The 19,295-nt window shown below is 32.0% G+C and overlaps 1 pseudogene; it reads left to right on the top strand.

The window, feature by feature from the left end:
* Positions 1–294: 294 nt before the first annotated feature.
* LOC139854908 (uncharacterized) lies at positions 295–18,355 on the top strand (annotated as a pseudogene).
* Positions 18,356–19,295: the final 940 nt, after the last annotated feature.

Raw genomic sequence — 19,295 nt, 5'->3', positions numbered from 1 at the left:
CAAGGAAAAGGGTATAGCGTTAACATGGTAGGTACCTTGAGAAGCGGAAGGCAATATGACAATAAGGTAGGTGAGAAAGAGGTAGTGCAACCAGAGTCAAGTAAGTCTCCTATTGTTCTTGATGAGGAAGAGGTAAGTGAAGTCGATGACCAAGGAGAAGGGGTGAAAAATAAGGATCCAATTGTTGAGGAGACCGGAAAACCGGAGACAGAATCAAAATCAGTCCCATTTCCCAAGGCCTTAGAGTCCCCAAACCAGTTCCCTTATGGGAAAAACGGACCATAACCAGAGGACATGTGGGAAACATTTAAACAGGTTAAGATAAATTTACCCCTCCTCGATGCTATTAGGCAAGTCCCGTCTTATGCTAAATTTTTAAAGGACCTTTGCACTCAAAAGAGGAAGCAAAGGGCGACTTTACCCAAAAAGGTGGAGCTAACCGAGCACCTAAGTGCGGTTGTTTTGGGTACACTTCCACCTAAGTTTAAGGACCCAGGGACCCCGTTGATAGCTGTGACTGTAGGAAACGTGAATGTGAAAAAGGCGTTACTGGACCTAGGAGCTAGCATTAATATTTTACCTTTTTGTCTAGTTGACCGATTTTAATTGGGTTTAATGAAAAGAACCGACATAATTATTCAACTAGCGGACCAGTCAATCAAAACGCCTAGGGGGATACTAGAAGATGTGATAGTAAAAGTGGAGGATTTCTATTACCCAGTTGACTTTGTTGTTATGGATATTGAACCTAGGAATAGAGATGCCCAACCCACTATAATTTTGGGACGCCCGTTCTTGGCCACCATTAATGCTCACATTAATTGTCGAACGGGTGCTATGGACATATCTTTCGGGAATCGCAAGATGAGAATTAATATCTTTAATTCTCTTCACACCCCAAATGTCCATGAATGCTATAGGATAGATGTGATTGATGAATTAGTGGATAAACATACTTCTCACCTAATAACCGACGACCCAGTAGAAATATTTTGCTTAGGTGACGAAGAGGATGTTGAATGTGAAGAGGTTAAGGTAGTAGAATTAGCAGTAGCAAGTACAATGGATGCTAGGTTGCCACCGTGGACTCATAAATATGAGCCACTACCTAAATCCATTGATACTAATACGAGACCGTCACTAGAGTCACCACCGACTCTTGAGTTAAAACCCTTACCTTCTCATTTGAAGTATGCATTTTTAGGTACTGACGGCACTTTGCCAGTTATTATTGCTTCAGATTTGACATGTGTGCAGGAAAAAGCCTTGATGGAAGTGCTTCATAAGTACAAGGCTGCAGTAGGGTGGACAATAGCTGATTTGAAAGGGATAAGTCCCTCAGTGTGTATGCATAGGATAGTTACAGATCCGGAAGTTAAACGTGCTCATGATAAGCAACGCAGGTTAAACCCGAATATGCAGGAAGTGGTAAAGAAAGAAGTTCTTAAGTGGTTGGACGCAGGGATTATCTTCCCTATTTCAGATAGTCAGTGGGTAAGTCCCACGCAAACAGTGCCAAAGAAAGCTGGGATAACGGTAATGGAAACTGAGGAAGGTGAAAAGATCACAACCCGTCCCGTGACGGGTTGGAGGGTATGTATTGATTACCGGAAGCTAAATGCTGCAACTTCAAAGGATCACTTTCCCTTGCCTTTTATTGATCAAATCATCGAAAAGTTGTCAGGTCAGAAATTTTATTGTTTCTTAGATGGGTATTCGGGATATAATCAAATACCTATTCACCCTAATGACCAAGAAAAAATGACTTTTACTTGTCCTTACGGAACCTATGCTTTTAGACAGATGCCTTTTGGTCTATGTAATGCACCTGCGACTTTTCAGAGGTGTATGATGAGTATCTTTTCAGAGTTAATAGGCGAGTCTTTAGAGATTTTTATGGATGATTTTTCGATATTTGGCAAATCTTTTGAGTCATGTTTGAGTATGTTGGAAAAGGTTTTGAAAAGATGTACCGAGACCAACCTTGTCCTTAGTTGGGAAAAGAGCCACTTTATGGTAAGGGAAGGGGTGGTTCTGGGACACATTGTGTCTAAACGGGGATTCGAAGTCGATAGGGCAAAAGTGTAACTTATTTCCACATTACCTCCACCAAACAATGTTAAGGGGGTAAGATTGTTTTTGGGACATGCAGGATTCTATCGTAGGTTTATCAAAGATTTTAGCGTTATTTCTAAACCATTGTGTAATTTGTTATTAAAAGATGCACCTTTTGAATTTGATGACCAATGTAAGGAAGCCTTCAACACCCTTAAACGTAAGTTAACCGAAGCACCCATTTTACAATCACCCGATTGGACCAAACCATTTGAAATTATGTGCGACGCTAGTGATTTTGCGGCTGGGGCTGTTCTGGGTCAAAGAGTTGATAGGAAACCGGTTGTTATCTATTATGCTAGTAAGACATTCTCGGATGCCCAAATAAATTATACCACAACCGAGAAGGAATTACTAGCAGTTGTGTTTGCCTTAGACAAATTTAGATCATATTTGTGGGGGTCTAAGGTAGTTGTATTTTCGGACCATAGTGCTTTAAGGCATTTGCTTGAGAAGAAAGAGTCTAAGCCTAGATTGATTAGGTGGATTTTGTTGCTACAGGAGTTTGATTTGGAAATAAGGGATAAAAAGGGTATAGAAAATGTGGTAGCTGACCATTTATCTAGGATACCCCCGCCACCGTTTGACCCTACTAAATCGATCCAGGAGAATTTCCCGGACGAATGTTTGTTTAGTGTTGTGCAGGTACCTTGGTTCGCTCATATTGTCAACTATTTGGTGACTAACAAGATACCAGAACATTGGAACAAGCACAAGAGGGATTACTTTTTATCGCAGGTTAAGCATTATATTTGGGAGGACCCGGTTCTTTACCGACTTGGACCCGACCAAATCATTAGAAGATGCGTGGCGGAAGATGAGCATAAGGACATTCTAGCTCATTGTCATACTTTTGCATGCGGAGGATACTATGGGGTAAAGAAAACCGGGTACAAAGTACTCGATTCAGGTTTCTTTTGGCCTTCTATCTTTAAAGATGCATTTGAGTATGTTAAAAATTGTGCTAGGTGTCAAAGAATGGGGGGAATTTATAAACGTAACGAAATGCCCATGAACCCAATTTTGGTTTGTGAAATCTTTGATGTTTGGGGTATTGATTTTATGGGACCTTTTCCCTCGTCTTTTGGGTTTGAATATATTTTGGTAGCCGTGGAATATGTCTCCAAGTGGGTGGATGCTAAGGCTACTCGAAAAAAATGACAACAAAGTTGTCCTTAAGTTTGTTAAGAAAAACATTTTCTGTCGTCATGGTGTACCTAAGGCCATAATTAGTGATGGGGGTTCACACTTTAAGAACTCCCATTTTGCTAAACTTTTAAGGGATTATGGGGTAAATCACCGAATTGCTACACCTTACCATCCCCAAACAAGTGGGCAAGTGGAGGTATCTAATAGGGAGTTAAAAAGAATTTTGGAAAAAACCGTAAATCCTAATCGTAAAGATTGGTCTTTAAGACTAGACGATGCGCTTTGGGCTTATCGGACAGCTTACAAAACCCCTATTGGTACTTCACCTTACTAACTTGTTTATGGGAAGGCATGTCACTTACCTGTTGAAATTGAGCATCGTGCAGAATGGGCTATAAAACAGGTGAACATGAACTTAGATGAGGCAGGAAATGCGAGGAAGCTAGAATTGACAGCATTAGAAGAACTTAGACGTGAAGCATATGAAAGTTCGAAGATCTACAAAGAAAAAACGAAAGCTTTTCATGACAAGCAAATTAGTAGGAGGACGTTTGAAGTGGGGCAAAGTGTGTGGTTGTTTAATTCCAGGTTAAAGTTGTTTGCGGGTAAGTTGAGAAGTAAGTGGAACGGTCCCTATGTGGTTACTAAGGTTACTCCATATGGGGCAATTGAAATAAAGGATCCGAAAGGTGGGGAACCGTTCTTAGTTAATGGGCAACGATTGAAGATTGCTACCGGGTTGTCGCTTGATGATGCTAAAGTAGTTGAAACAATCCGGTTTGAACCTATGCAAAGGCAACAACTTAGGACCATTAGAGTGAATGAACCAAGGAAAGGGAATAGTAAGGAAAGTGTCGACTCATGGCTTGATCAAAATGTCTCTATTAGCCATGTGCCCGATTACGTTGAATGGGAGGATGATGGGCGATTTGATGATGCTCCCGAAGATGCAGTGTCCGAAGTCATTTCGGATGAATGTTTTGATGATCTTCATGAGGAATTGCCTTTAGATGAGAGTGCCCAAGGTAGACCGGTGATTCTTTACCAAGAAGACGATCCGGGGGAGATATTATTCGAGTTAAGTATCATTGGAGTATTACCTCACTTTGTTAGTAGTCATCGAGAGTTTAAGGTGATAGCCGATTCGGGATCTTCCATCAACATAATGTCCTATGAGACGTACAAGCAACTTTTTCATGGTGAATGTACGTTATGTGAATTGAAGAAATCCAATGCAGAAATCACGCTTGGAAATAATACCAAGTGTAGGGCACTTGGGGTAGTTCATAAGGTGATGGTTAGTGTGAAAGGTGTTTTTCTTGAAGTACCGTTCACCATTTTTGATATGCCCACGGACTATGATGTTCCATTGTTAGTAGGTCGGGGGTTCATTTCAACCGCGGGTGGTAAATTAGACCCAGGGGCGGGGTGCATCACCTTTGAAGGAGGAAACGAAACTTTTAGATTTTGTAATTCAAAAAATATGCGATTTCCTTTAGCCTACATAGTCGAAAGAGAGTTTGATGAAGATTATTGCATGAAACTCAAAGTCAAAAAGAGTGGAGCAAGTGAAGAGGTTGTTGAGAATGTGTTTGATGACACGATAGAGATGGATAAAAGCTGTCAAAATGTTGAGTGCGGAGGCATTTCCCTTGATCGACACTTGGATATCGAGAAGGGTGATGAGAATTCAAGAAAAACTGAAAGTATAAGTGTCAACACGGTTAAGGAGACGCCAGAGCTAGATAAAGGAAAAGAGGTAGATGTAGAAGAGATTCGTAAGACGCTTGAGAGTATGTGGGGTAAAAAGAACACGGATAAGTTCATGAATAATACCAAGACGTCTTTTGTTGATGACGAGGGTTGGACGATTGAAGTGGAGTATGTTAAGCCTAACCCGAAATGTGAATTTAAGCCTCATATTAAATATAGAGATTCGGGTGAGTTTGTCGTTATTTGTCACTTCAAGAAGAAAGGGGCCTATCGGGCGTTGCTAGATTCGGGTGCGAGTGTGAACATGATGCCAACTAAATTTGCAAAATCAATAGGCATTCGAGAGTTGGTTCGGACTAATACGAATATTCGTTTTGCCAACCAAACGGTTGATGATCCAATCGGGATTGCGGAAGATGTTCATTTCACTATTCACGGTATAAATTATAAGGAAGATTTCTTCATTTAGGATTGTGAAAGGACCCATTCATATACATTATAAACGATTCACAATAGTTGATTACATTGCGAGGTATTTGACCTCTATATGATACATTTTATAAACATTGCATTCGTTTTTAAAAGACAATCTTTCTTTACATCAAAAATTGACAGGCATGCATACCATTTCATAATATCCACTATCCAACTATAAATTGATTTAATAATAATCTTTGATGAACTCAATGACTCGAATGCAACGTTCTTCAAAATATGCTATGAAAGACTCCAAGTAATATCTTTAAAATGAGCAAATGCACAGCGGAAGATTTCTTTAACACCTGAGAATAAACATGCTTTAAAGTGTCAACCAAAAGGTTGGTGAGTTCATTAGTTTATCATAATCATTTATTTCCATCATTTTAATAGACCACAAGAATTTCATTTCCAGTTCTCATAAATATACGTCCCATGCATAGAGACAAAAAATAATCATTCATATGGTGAACACCTGGTAACCGACATTAACTAGATACATATAAGAATATCCCCTATCATTCCGGGATCCTCCTTCGGACATGATATAAATTTCGAAGTACTAAAGCATCCGGTACTTTGGATGGGGTTTGTTAGGCCCAATAGATCTATCTTTAGGATTCGCGTCAATTAGGGTGTCTGTTCCCTAATTCTTAGATTACCAGACTTTAATAAAAAAAGGGGCATATTCGATTTCGATAATTCAACCATATAATGTAGTTTTGATTACTTGTGTCTATTTCGTAAAAACATTTATAAAAATTGCGCATGTATTCTCAGCCCAAAAATATAAAGGGTAAAAAGGTAAATGAAACTCACCATACTGTATTTCGTAGTAAAAATACATATAACGTCATTGAACAAGTGCAAGGTTGGCCTCGGATTCACGAACCTAAATTAATTATATATATTTATGTGTTGGTCAATATTTGTCTAACAAATTAGGTCAAGTCATAGTGTACCACAATCCTAATGCTCGAGACTAATATGCAAAAGTCAACAAAAGTAAATTTGACTCAAAATAATTTCCAAAAATTTATACATGATTAATATATAGTTTAAATATCGTCGTTTTATATTTTTAAATATTTTTAAAAGATTTATTAGAGTAAATAATATAATTTATTTATTAATAAATAAAATTTTATATTATATTTATATAATAAAATATACTTTTATATATATTAAGTAATAAAATTTATAGGGTTCATTTAATATTATAAAGATAATATGATACGTATTATTAAAGTAAGTTATTACACGTAGTAAAATATGTTTGTATCAAATATTTATTTGATAAAATAATATCTATAATGATAGTAAATAAAAGTTGTATTATTTTGTAATAATAATTATTATTATAAAAATATCAATATTTATAATTACTAAGATGACATTATGATAAAACGATAATTCTAATTATGATAACTTTAATATTTACGATAATTTTTAATATTATCTTTAAAATAATAATTCTATTTAAAATAATAATAATAATGATATTTTATAGTAACAATGACATTTCTATTAAAATGATAATTTTTCTTAAAATGATAGTTTTAATACTAACGATAATTTTAATAATAATAGTAATGATAAAAATAATAAGAACGATAATTTTATCTAAATCAATATCTTATAATATTTTAATTTCATCATGATACTCTTACCCATTATTTCCTAATCGTTTCGTTTAATAGCTTTTAATCGTCTTTTATATCGTGTTCGTAATAATGATAATAATAGTAATCAAAATAATTAGGTGTTACAAATATTTGTTTTAATTACACTAATATTAATAATGATAGTTACTATAACATTATTAACGATAATACTAATAATTATCTTAATAATAATATAGTAATAATAATAATAACAATAACAATAACCATTTTTAAATAATGATATATATATTAATAATGATAATAATAATAATAATACCAATAATAATAATAATAATAATAATAATAATAATAATAATAATAATAATAATAATAATAATAATAATAATAATTGGATAATAATAATAATACTAATTATAACTTTAATGATAATAACGATAGTAATGATAAAAAAATAACAATTTTTAATGATAAATCCTTTTATTGATAAAGATAATAATAATAATAACAAGATAAAACTAGAACGACGATAATAATAATCATTTTTAATAATAATACAAAAATTCGATGGACTATAACTTCAAATCCGTTCATCGAAATCATTCGATATCTAAATGAAAAGTTCTTAATTTTTCGCTAGCTTTCCAATGACATGCATATCTTATACCTTATCTCAGTCGCATATATAACTAATTCAGGATTCAACATAACCTAACTAAAGGAAATATCAAAAGTACAAACATGCATAATCCTATATACTCGAGCACTAGTCAGGGATACACTATTAGTATGTAAAAGTTAAATTATGAGTACTCACGTATCAATATTGAGATTCAATATTGCAGAAAAGGTACGTAGACGCAACAGAGATGATAAACACTATATTGACCTCACGAGCATACCCATGAACCATACCAATCACCTCCATAGCTATAACCCATAATTTCCTTAATCCAATCCCACTCGAAAAACAATTTCGAAATCACTCGGACAGCACTCTGACGTAATATTTTATGTATACTAATAATATCTTGAAATAATACGGAGTAAATATATATATGTAAATCGATTGAGAGAGTTTAGAGAAAAATATTTTCAAGTTTCTATGAAATAATGAAACCTATTGAATTCTATTTATAATAAATTTTTGAATTATTAAAGTGAATTATTAAAGTATGAATTATTAAAGTGAATTATTAAAGTATGAATTATTAAAGTGTGAATTATTAAAGTATGAATTATTAAAGTATGAATTATTAAAGTGAATTATTAAAGTTAAAGTAAAGTAAAAATAAAGTAAAGGTAAAGTTTAAGTATAGTAAAAGTATAAAACTATGTACGTATAATACGCGTATAAATATATATAATATTAATTTAAATCGTTATATATATTTAATAAAATAAAATATAAATATCGTTATCTTTATCATACTGGTTAAGTAATGAGTTGTCAAAAGTGGTTCTAGATATTTATAAAAGTTATATACGTTTTAATAATAAAGTTCTTTTTAAACTGAAAACGTTTTTATACGTTTGAAACTAAATCAAATAAATATAATAATTTTGTTTTCCAAAACCAAATATATTTTTAAGAATCATTTTGTTTAAAGGTTAAAATAATGGAAATCGTTATATCATAAAATGTTTTAAAAAAGTAGAATCATATATATTCATAATAGGTTTCAAGTTTTTAAATTACAGTTTGTTGGTGAAGCATGGAATAAAGTTCAAAGGTTAAATAAACGTATGAAATCATCTTAATGAAAAATGTCGAGTTACTTAACTTGTCGATATCCAACATCTAAGTTATTTACACTTCACGTTCTTACTTATAAATCACTTTACCATTTTCCGAATGTTGTCAAAAAGAATAGATTTATTAAATCACAGTGGACCTCATAACATAGACCCGTAATCATATCATAATGTATCTGATAAATCAACAATTTGATATTATCTTCTAATTCCATCGATAAACATATTGAAACAAATACGATCATGTAAAGTATTATACGTTTAATACTTTTTTAATATTCTCAAGTTATAATATATATATACATATATATACATATTTATTTATATATAACGGTTCGTGAATCGTCTGAATTTGGTCGAGGTTATAATGAATGTATGAACACCATTTAAAATTCTTGAGATTTAACTTAACAAACTTTGCTTATCGTGTCGGAATAATATAAAGATAAAGTTTAAATTTGATTGGAAATTTCCGGGTTGTCACAGTACCTACCCGTTAAAGAAATTTCGTCCCGAAATTTGAGTGGAAAGGTCGTGAATGATAATAAGTATGTTTTCATGATGCATACAGGCTGAAAATTAGAGTTTTATCATCAGCGAATAATTTGGATAAACAATCCATTTATATGAAGAGTACGAATGAAGCTAACATAGAAGAGTGAAATGAGTAAGTGTAGATTCATCTTATCATTTGACGTAGATATGATTGATTTCCATATTTCAAGGGATTTGAAGAAAATCTTTGTAATAAGATTAGATTCTCCGGTAACAAAAGGAATTAGGATCCGCTTTAAATGCGATCGTCCATTTTAATTGTTCTGTCAGATTTTCTTATAAATTCACCTCCTTCCTTTTCTTACAACTCACACCTTATGTTGATGCATTTTATGCAAGTCCCTAGACATCTACCCACGTCCATTGCAGGTACAACAGTTTACAGGCCATCATGATCGTTCGTTATTATCATATCCGTGTTTGTATGTGGTTACAGCAACTGCAGGAACGAGATGTGGATGTTTGACTATGTTAGACTTAGTCAGACGTCCGAGTGAAGCCTCACTCGTACGGCTGACAGGCTCATACGCACGGTTGATGCTGAGCTAAGTCACAATTACAACCTAAATGAGAAGACACGAGTGAGTGATCACCCGTACGACTGATGAAGCTAACTCGTATGTGTGATGGATGAATCGTACGGGTGAGTCAACAGCAGGGGTATATAAAGTCTTATGTTCTTCATTTTTAGGTTAAGCCTCTCATTTGTTACACACACTCAGATCTGGTGAGCTCCTCCGATTCTCTCTCAACCCAAATCACCCAGGTGGTGAATAATAGCTCTAGGTGTTGATCTAATCACACTTGATTTAGTTGTGGTATGACTAAATTAATCACAAAAAGCTTAACCTATTCACTAGAGGGTTTGATTCACTTATTCCGTCATTGTGTGAGTTAAATCTGTTGATTTCTAAGTTCCTAGTCATGTTTCATCACCTTCTATTCTTTCCCCCTCAACTCATATTTTAAAGTATTCATCAATATGCTCCATCCAGTTCTGATTCTCGATATACTTATAACTTTCATATCGGTCATTCTTCTTTTTCATCTACCACCGGAAGAATCTATTTACTTCTACTATACTCTTGGGTTTATAGTGTTTCTAGTTCTCCCGTGTCTTTATATTGCTATATGCATCGATATATATGGTTTATAATTTTTGGTTTGTCGTTGGGCTTTATATCTTCCCTTATATTTCAAAGTCTCTGTTTCTATCTTCTATAATCATTGTCATCCACAGTTAATGCTCTCTTTTATTTGCTGCAATTTATACCCCAATTTCTATTTCGGAGTTTTGTCCTTTCGTATCTTCTTCTTGCGAGTAAGCACCGCTTGTAATGGTCCAGAATTCACAAATATGATTTTCGGAATGAACATTGTTAATGTTCTAGGAAGGAAATTGTGATGGCACGATCTTGACTTGTCAAATTACTAGAATACCTTGGAAAAGGCCGAATCATCAAGAAATATTTTCTTGATATTTTAGATGTTAAATAGAATACAAGAGTCGTATAACATGGCACATGATGATGTTATGATCTGTGAATCATCACGTTCCATTTAGAAACTCAGCATGAATTACTGTAATATAATCACGTTGATCAAGTGTCATTATATTATACTAACTCATGCTTCAGTTTCCAACATTACTTCAAAAACATTCATATTTTAAACTCAAAGGTTTACAGAGTATAGGAACTAAATAGTTTCCTTTTTGATGTAATACAGATAGCGCAAAGAGATAAATGATTCCAGATAAGAATAGTTATGGAAATATCTTCAGAAATATGGAGGATATTTATAATGAAAGATACGATGATATCTTAGAATTTCTAATATCAGAGGATGATGAAGAATATTGTCTGTAAGGGTTTAGTGTCAGGAGCAAGGTATTCGTTAATGACTTCAGCAGACACTGAATCATTTGGATTCTTTGAAGGCAGGTTCAGTCTTTATGATTTGTCCACAGCCTCCTTCATACTTTGCTCAATCCGTTTTTCAGTTCCAAAACTTCTCTATTTCTGAGCTTTGTTAATACACTAATCTTTATCATCAAACTTTTTACTGCTAAGGTCGTTTACAGTTTTTGTTGCTTCGTCAGCATTTCGAGAACTAGTTCGCGGTTCAGAGTGTTTTTCAGAAACTTCACATTCGAAGTATGTAAGCCTTGAAAATAGACGTTATGTATAACTGTTGGCGTCAACATGCTGTGAGATTTCAAAATACTGATTGCTAACTCCCAATGATTCGTATGACAATTCTAATTACAAGAGGCAGATGAGTAAATGATGAGGTTTCGATAAATATAAAGATTCTTCGAAATGCCCAAGATCAGTGAAGTTGTTGGTAAGTTTATTGCTAATGTGGTGGAATATGAAAGGTTCTCCGGTAACAAAAGGGTAATCACATATATCAAAATTATGATAAGGCTACTCAGAATGAAAAAATCGAAGTTGTCTTGCTGGAGCTGTGATATAATTTGCTACTTTGAAAAGGAATTGCAAGGTTATTTTTTGCTAATAAATGCCAAAAGATCTGACACAGATATGTGTTGAATTATGACTTTGGTTTCGAGAGCTTTTTAAGTACATAACTGTGGGTAATATGTGGTTGGATCATCATCTCGATTGCTCATTATTTGAAGTGTCTTCAGAGATTTTCGAAGGGTTTGAACATAGATTGTAATCGTTTGTATACATTTGATGTTCTAACACACTTTTGAAGTCAAAGTATAGCTTTGAAAGATGTAAGAATCTAAAAGTAATGGTACCGATTATATCTCGAATTGAATTCTGAGATTTTAAAATCAGAATACGTAATTGGGTTTGAATGAGTATGGTTGTTTTGATTTCTATGAAAGAATGTATATTATTGTGAAAGTAGGAAGTATAATTGATAATTTGCTTAATCTGATTCGAAGAATGTAACATATTAATTGTGAATTTATATATATCTCTCGGGTATTACCTACCCGTTAAAAAATTTTCACAATTAATATTTTGTACATAAGAATTTTATTACAGTCTTTATGAAAATATATATGTATATATTCTCCTCAGATGTAACATAGATTTTAATGAGTTAATACTAAATTAAACTCATTCGATTTACGGTTGGAACTAGAATTGAATAATTCCTTGAAGGTTTAGAGGTTACATAAGTATTTCTTCAATAATATCAATACTTCGTTATTTGTTGAGATGTGATGTTGGTTTTCGTTAAATTCTTGTGAACTTCGCAAAGTACGAATGATGTTATCTGAAAAGTTTCGGTTACATCAATGATGAAGTGTAAAATCAAATATATACTTGATTTATTAGGAATTAGAATTTGTTGAATTGAGACAGAGATTGTAGTTAATGATGGTTAAGTCGCGGGTGAGGGACGTACATTATTGCATATTTGTAATATGAATTAACTGAGTAGTTAAGATTCACACACAATAGCTTAGCACGGAAAGATTTATTTTTTTATTTCAAAATATATATACATACATATATATATATATATATATATATATATATATATATATATATATATATATATATATATATATAATTTCTTCAGAGGGAATGAGTTAATTCTTCATAACTTGTTGATACAATATACACGTTATTGATTCGTAATGATGTCCACAGTGATTCTTGAATTGACGGAGTTTGTGATGTTATAGGTGTTGTTGATTCTGATGTTGACTGTACTGACGATGCTGGTGACGTTGACGGTACTGTTGGTGCTGTTGGTAAAACAAGTTTAACTTGTTAATCACACACCATTTTTGTCAGGGTTTCTACTCTTCCTTCTATCATTTTGGTTCGCTTAACTGATTTATGGTTAGGGCTAGATTAGATAATCTCTAAGACTTTAGAGATTATATAATTGCCGCGGAATGTTTCTCCAATGAAGTTATGAATTAATACTTCGTCGGTTATTATTGTTGGTACTCCTTGGTATCTATGGTGCGTATGACGTTGATGCTCGTGGGACAGATTGTGAAGTTGAGGTTTACAACGCGGTTGTGGTTGGAGGTGGTAATGGTACTGTTGGCGTTGATGATGGTGGTACTGGTTATGCTGCTGGTGCTGCTGCTGGTGTTTGTAATCTCTGCACCATATTCTCCAAAGCCACTACCCGAGCGCGAAGTTCGTTAACTTCTTCTATTATTCCAGGATGATTGTCGGTCGGAACGAGCGGATAAATAAAATCTAGAATTTGATGTAGTATATAATCGTGACGAGATACCCTGGAAATGAGAGAGAAAATGGTGTCTCGAACAGGTTCGCCGGTAAGTGCTTCAGGTTCTTCGCCAAGAGGGCAATGTGGTGGATGGAAAGGATCGCCTTCTTCTTGTTTCCAATGATTGAGGAGGCTACGAACCCATCCCCAATTCATCCAGAATAGGTGATGACTGATTGGTTGATCCATTCCGGTCAGACTGCTTTCGGAGCTTGAGTGAGATTCCATTTCGGAATCCGAGTGACTTGAACTGATGACAAATTCCATTTCGTACAATTGGATAAAGGATTTTCGATATAAAAATGATTTTTCGGCTATCGGGTGGTATTCTATTTACATAGGATATCTATATATATAGATCAAAAGATTTCATAGATTACGGAGGAATTTACGGGGTATGTCAGGTAAAGTTTAAAGTAACAGATACGATAAGATATGATTTAGCAGATACGCTAAGATATGAAATTTGTCTATACACTAATCATGCAATTAATGTAGCAAGACGTGTGTAGACTAATAATAATAAGCAGGTAATTTCCTATGGATGATAAGCAGATGATTTCCGACTAGAAATGATAAGCAAAACTTTTGACATGCAGACACGGTCGAAATCCAGACTCACTAATGCATCTTAACGACTTATCAGTTAGACACACTAATGCAGACCTGGTTCGCTAAGACCACCGTTCTGATACCAACTAAAAGGACCCGTTCATATACATTATAAACGATTCACAATAGTTGATTACATTGCGAGGTATTTGACCTCTATATGATACATTTTACAAACATTGCATTCGTTTTTAAAAGACAATCTTTCTTTACATCAAAAATTGACAGGCATGCATACCATTTCATAATATCCACTATCCAACTATAAATTGATTTAATAATAATCTTTGATGAACTCAATGACTCGAATGCAACGTTCTTCGAAATATGCTATGAAAGACTCCAAGTAATATCTTTAAAATGAGCAAATGCACAGCGGAAGATTTCTTTAACACCTGAGAATAAACATGCTTTAAAGTGTCAACCAAAAGGTTGGTGAGTTCATTAGTTTATCATAATCATTTATTTCCATCATTTTAATAGACCACAAGAATTTCATTTCCAGTTCTCATAAATATACGTCCCATGCATAGAGACAAAAAATAATCATTCATATGGTGAACACCTGGTAACCGACATTAACTAGATACATATAAGAATATCCCCTATCATTCCGGGATCCTCCTTCGGACATGATATAAATTTCGAAGTACTAAAGCATCCGGTACTTTGGATGGGGTTTGTTAGGCCCAATAGATCTATCTTTAGGATTCGCGTCAATTAGGGTGTCTGTTCCCTAATTCTTAGATTACCAGACTTTAATAAAAAAGGGGCATATTCGATTTCGATAATTCAACCATATAATGTAGTTTTGATTACTTGTGTCTATTTCGTAAAAACATTTATAAAAATTGCGCATGTATTCTCAGCCCAAAAATATAAAGGGTAAAAAGGTAAATGAAACTCACCATACTGTATTTCGTAGTAAAAATACATATAACGTCATTGAACAAGTGCAAGGTTGGCCTCGGATTCACGAACCTAAATTAATTATATATATTTATGTGTTGGTCAATATTTGTCTAGCAAATTAGGTCAAGTCATAGTGTACCACAATCCTAATGCTCGAGACTAATATGCAAAAGTCAACAAAAGTAAATTTGACTCAAAATAATTTCCAAAAATTTATACATGATTAATATATAGTTTAAATATCGTCGTTTTATATTTTTAAATATTTTTAAAAGATTTATTAGAGTAAATAATATAATTTATTTATTAATAAATAAAATTTTATATTATATTTATATAATAAAATATACTTTTATATATATTAAGTAATAAAATTTATAGGGTTCATTTAATATTATAAAGATAATATGATACGTATTATTAAAGTAAGTTATTACACGTAGTAAAATATGTTTGTATCAAATATTTATTTGATAAAATAATATCTATAATGATAGTAAGTAAAAGTTGTATTATTTTGTAATAATAATTATTATTATAAAAATATCAATATTTATAATTACTAAGATGACATTATGATAAAACGATAATTCTAATTATGATAACTTTAATATTTACGATAATTTTTAATATTATCTTTAAAATAATAATTCTATTTAAAATAATAATAATAATGATATTTTATACTAACAATGACATTTCTATTAAAATGATAATTTTTGTTAAAATGATAGTTTTAATACTAACGATAATTTTAATAATAATAGTAATGATAAAAATAATAAGAGCGATAATTTTATCTAAATCAATATCTTATAATATTTTAATTTCATCATGATACTCTTACCCATTATTTCCTAATCGTTTCGTTTAATAGCTTTTAATCGTCTTTTATATCGTGTTCGTAATAATGATAATAATAGTAATCAAAATAATTAGGTGTTACAAATATTTGTTTTAATTACACTAATATTAATAATGATAGTTACTATAACATTATTAACGATAATACTAATAATTATCTTAATGATAATATAGTAATAATAATAATAACAATAACAATAACCATTTTTAAATAATGAAATATATATTAATAATCATAATAATAATAATAATACCAATAATAATAATAATAATAATAATAATAATAATAATAATAATAATAATAATAATAATAATAATAATAATTGGATAATAATAATAATACTAATTATAACTTTAATGATAATAACGATAGTAATGATAAAAAAATAACAATTTTTAATGATAAATCCTTTTATTGATAAAGATAATAATAATAATAATAAAATAAAACTAGAACGACGATAATAATAATCATTTTTAATAATAATACAAAAATTCGATGGACTATAACTTCAAATCCGTTCATCGAAATCATTCGATATCTAAATGAAAAGTTCTTAATTTTTCGCTAGCTTTCCAATGACATGCATATCTTATACCTTATCTCAGTCGCATATATAACTAATTCAGGATTCAACATAACCTAACTAAAGGCAATATCAAAAGTACAAACATGCATAATCCTATATACTCGAGCACTAGTCAGGGATACACTATTAGTATGTAAAAGTTAAATTATGAGTACTCACGTATCAATATTGAGATTCAATATTGCAGGAAAGGTACGTAGACGCAACGGAGATGATAAACACTATATTGACCTCACGAGCATACCCATGAACCATACCAATCACCTCCATAGCTATAACCCATAATTTCCTTAATCCAATCCCACTCGAAAAACAATTTCGAAATCACTCGGACAGCACTCTGACGTAATATTTTATGTATACTAATAATATCTTGAAATAATACGGAGTAAATATATATATGTAAATCGATTGAGAGAGTTTAGAGAAAAATATTTTCAAGTTTCTATGAAATAATGAAACCTATTGAATTCTATTTATAATAGATTTTTGAATTATTAAAGTGAATTATTAAAGTATGAATTATTAAAGTGAATTATTAAAGTATGAATTATTAAAGTGAATTATTAAAGTATGAATTATTAAAGTGAATTATTAAAGTTAAACTAAAGTAAAAATAAAGTAAAGGTAAAGTTTAAGTATAGTAAAAGTATAAAACTATGTACGTATAATACGCGTATAAATATATATAATATTAATTTAAATCGTTATATATATTTAATAAAATAAAATATAAATATCGTTATCTTTATCATACTGGTTAAGTAATGAGTTGTCAAAAGTGGTTCTAGATATTTATAAAAGTTATATACGTTTTAATAATAAAGTTCTTTTTAAACTGAAAACGTTTTTATACGTTTGAAACTAAATCAAATAAATATAATAATTTTGTTTTCCAAAACCAAATATATTTTTAAGAATCATTTTGTTTAAAGGTTAAAATAATGGAAATCGTTATATCATAAAATGTTTTAAAAAAGTAGAATCATATATATTCATAATAGGTTTCAAGTTTTTAAATTACAGTTTGTTGGTGAAGCATGGAATAAAGTTCAAAGGTTAAATAAACGTATGAAATCATCTTAATGAAAAATGTCGAGTTACTTAACTTGTCGATATCCAACATCTAAGTTATTTACACTTCACGTTCTTACTTATAAATCACTTTACCATTTTCCGAATGTTGTCAAAAAGAATAGATTTCTTAAATCACAGTGGACCTCATAACATAGACCCGTAATCATATCATAATGTATCTGATAAATCAACAATTTGATATTATCTTCTAATTCCATCGATAAACATATTGAAACAAATACGATCATGTAAAGTATTATACGTTTAATACTTTATTAATATTCTCAAGTTATAATATATATATATATACATATATATACATATTTATTTATATATAACGGTTCGTGAATCGTCTGAATTTGGTCGAGGTTATAATGAATGTATGAACACCATTTAAAATTCTTGAGATTTAACTTAACAAACTTTGCTTATCGTGTCGGAATAATATAAAGATAAAGTTTAAATTTGATTGGAAATTTCCGGGTTGTCACAGATTGTGAGCCGGATGAATACACGCCAATTATATTGGGACGAGGATTTCTAGCAACCGCAAGGATATCACTAGATTTTGATGCGAGGACTTTGACAATTAGAGATAAAGATAATATGCTCATGTTTGGTTTGGAGGATGGATTCGGCTCTAGCAACAACGGGGCCGATGATCCGGACGAAAGCTAATCCGGAAAAGGAGTCGAGTGCGCGACTCCAGCAAAAATACGCACACCTTTGTAAAGTTTGTAAGTTTTTATTTTGTTTTGTACATACGGGCGGGGCAAAGTACCAATTTTTGAATTTTAAAACGGGAACGGTTTAAATGACTATCTCTAACTTTTTGCATTGAGGACAATGCAATGCTTAAAGTGTGGGAGGGGGTCAAGGTTTTAGTCCCTAAAATGTTTTGTGAATAGAAAACAAGAAAAACGGAAGTTTCGTGTGAAAATAAGGCAAAAATTGAAAAAAATAAAAAAAATTCGATAGCTGGTAGATGGCGTAATTTACGCCATTTTTGGTGTAATTTACGCCTTTGAAAGATGCAAAATCAGACAAAAATTGAGGTCCAGGCGTAAAATTACGCAGGTTTTTACGGCAAAAATTGTGAAGGCGTAAATTACGCCTGCACTGGTGTAAATTACGCCAGTGGAATTTTTCTGGTGCCGGGAAAAGGATTTAAATGGGTAAAAATTTATTTATTTAAACACCACCAACATCGCAGCCATAACCACGAGCAAAAACACTTCCAACCCTAGTTTTCCTTTATCTTAACACCAAATCAAAGCTTAAATCATCATCAATTCGTCATAACACTTCACTTAAACATCCAAATTCTTACCAAATCATACAAATTGGGTGTTAATTTGTGTACTTGGCTAAAAACTAAGTTTGGGGGTTTTGATTTGTGGGTTCAATTCTTCAAGTATTCTTTCAATTCGTGTGTTTTAACATCAAGGTAATCATCATTCTTGTGTCTTTCATTGTTTTTGATTATTAATTTAGGGTTTTTGCTACTTTTATGTTCATGTGCTAGGGTTAGTCCGAATTAATTATATTTAAGCATTGTTTTTGTTTTAGCTATTGTTAATTGTGTTTAAATATGTTAATGTAGTATGTGTGCATGATT

This window comes from Rutidosis leptorrhynchoides, chromosome 6, assembly GCF_046630445.1.
Source record: "Rutidosis leptorrhynchoides isolate AG116_Rl617_1_P2 chromosome 6, CSIRO_AGI_Rlap_v1, whole genome shotgun sequence".
NCBI classification, from domain to species: Eukaryota; Viridiplantae; Streptophyta; class Magnoliopsida; order Asterales; family Asteraceae; genus Rutidosis; species Rutidosis leptorrhynchoides.
This window is presented reverse-complemented; position numbering and strand designations above follow the sequence as displayed.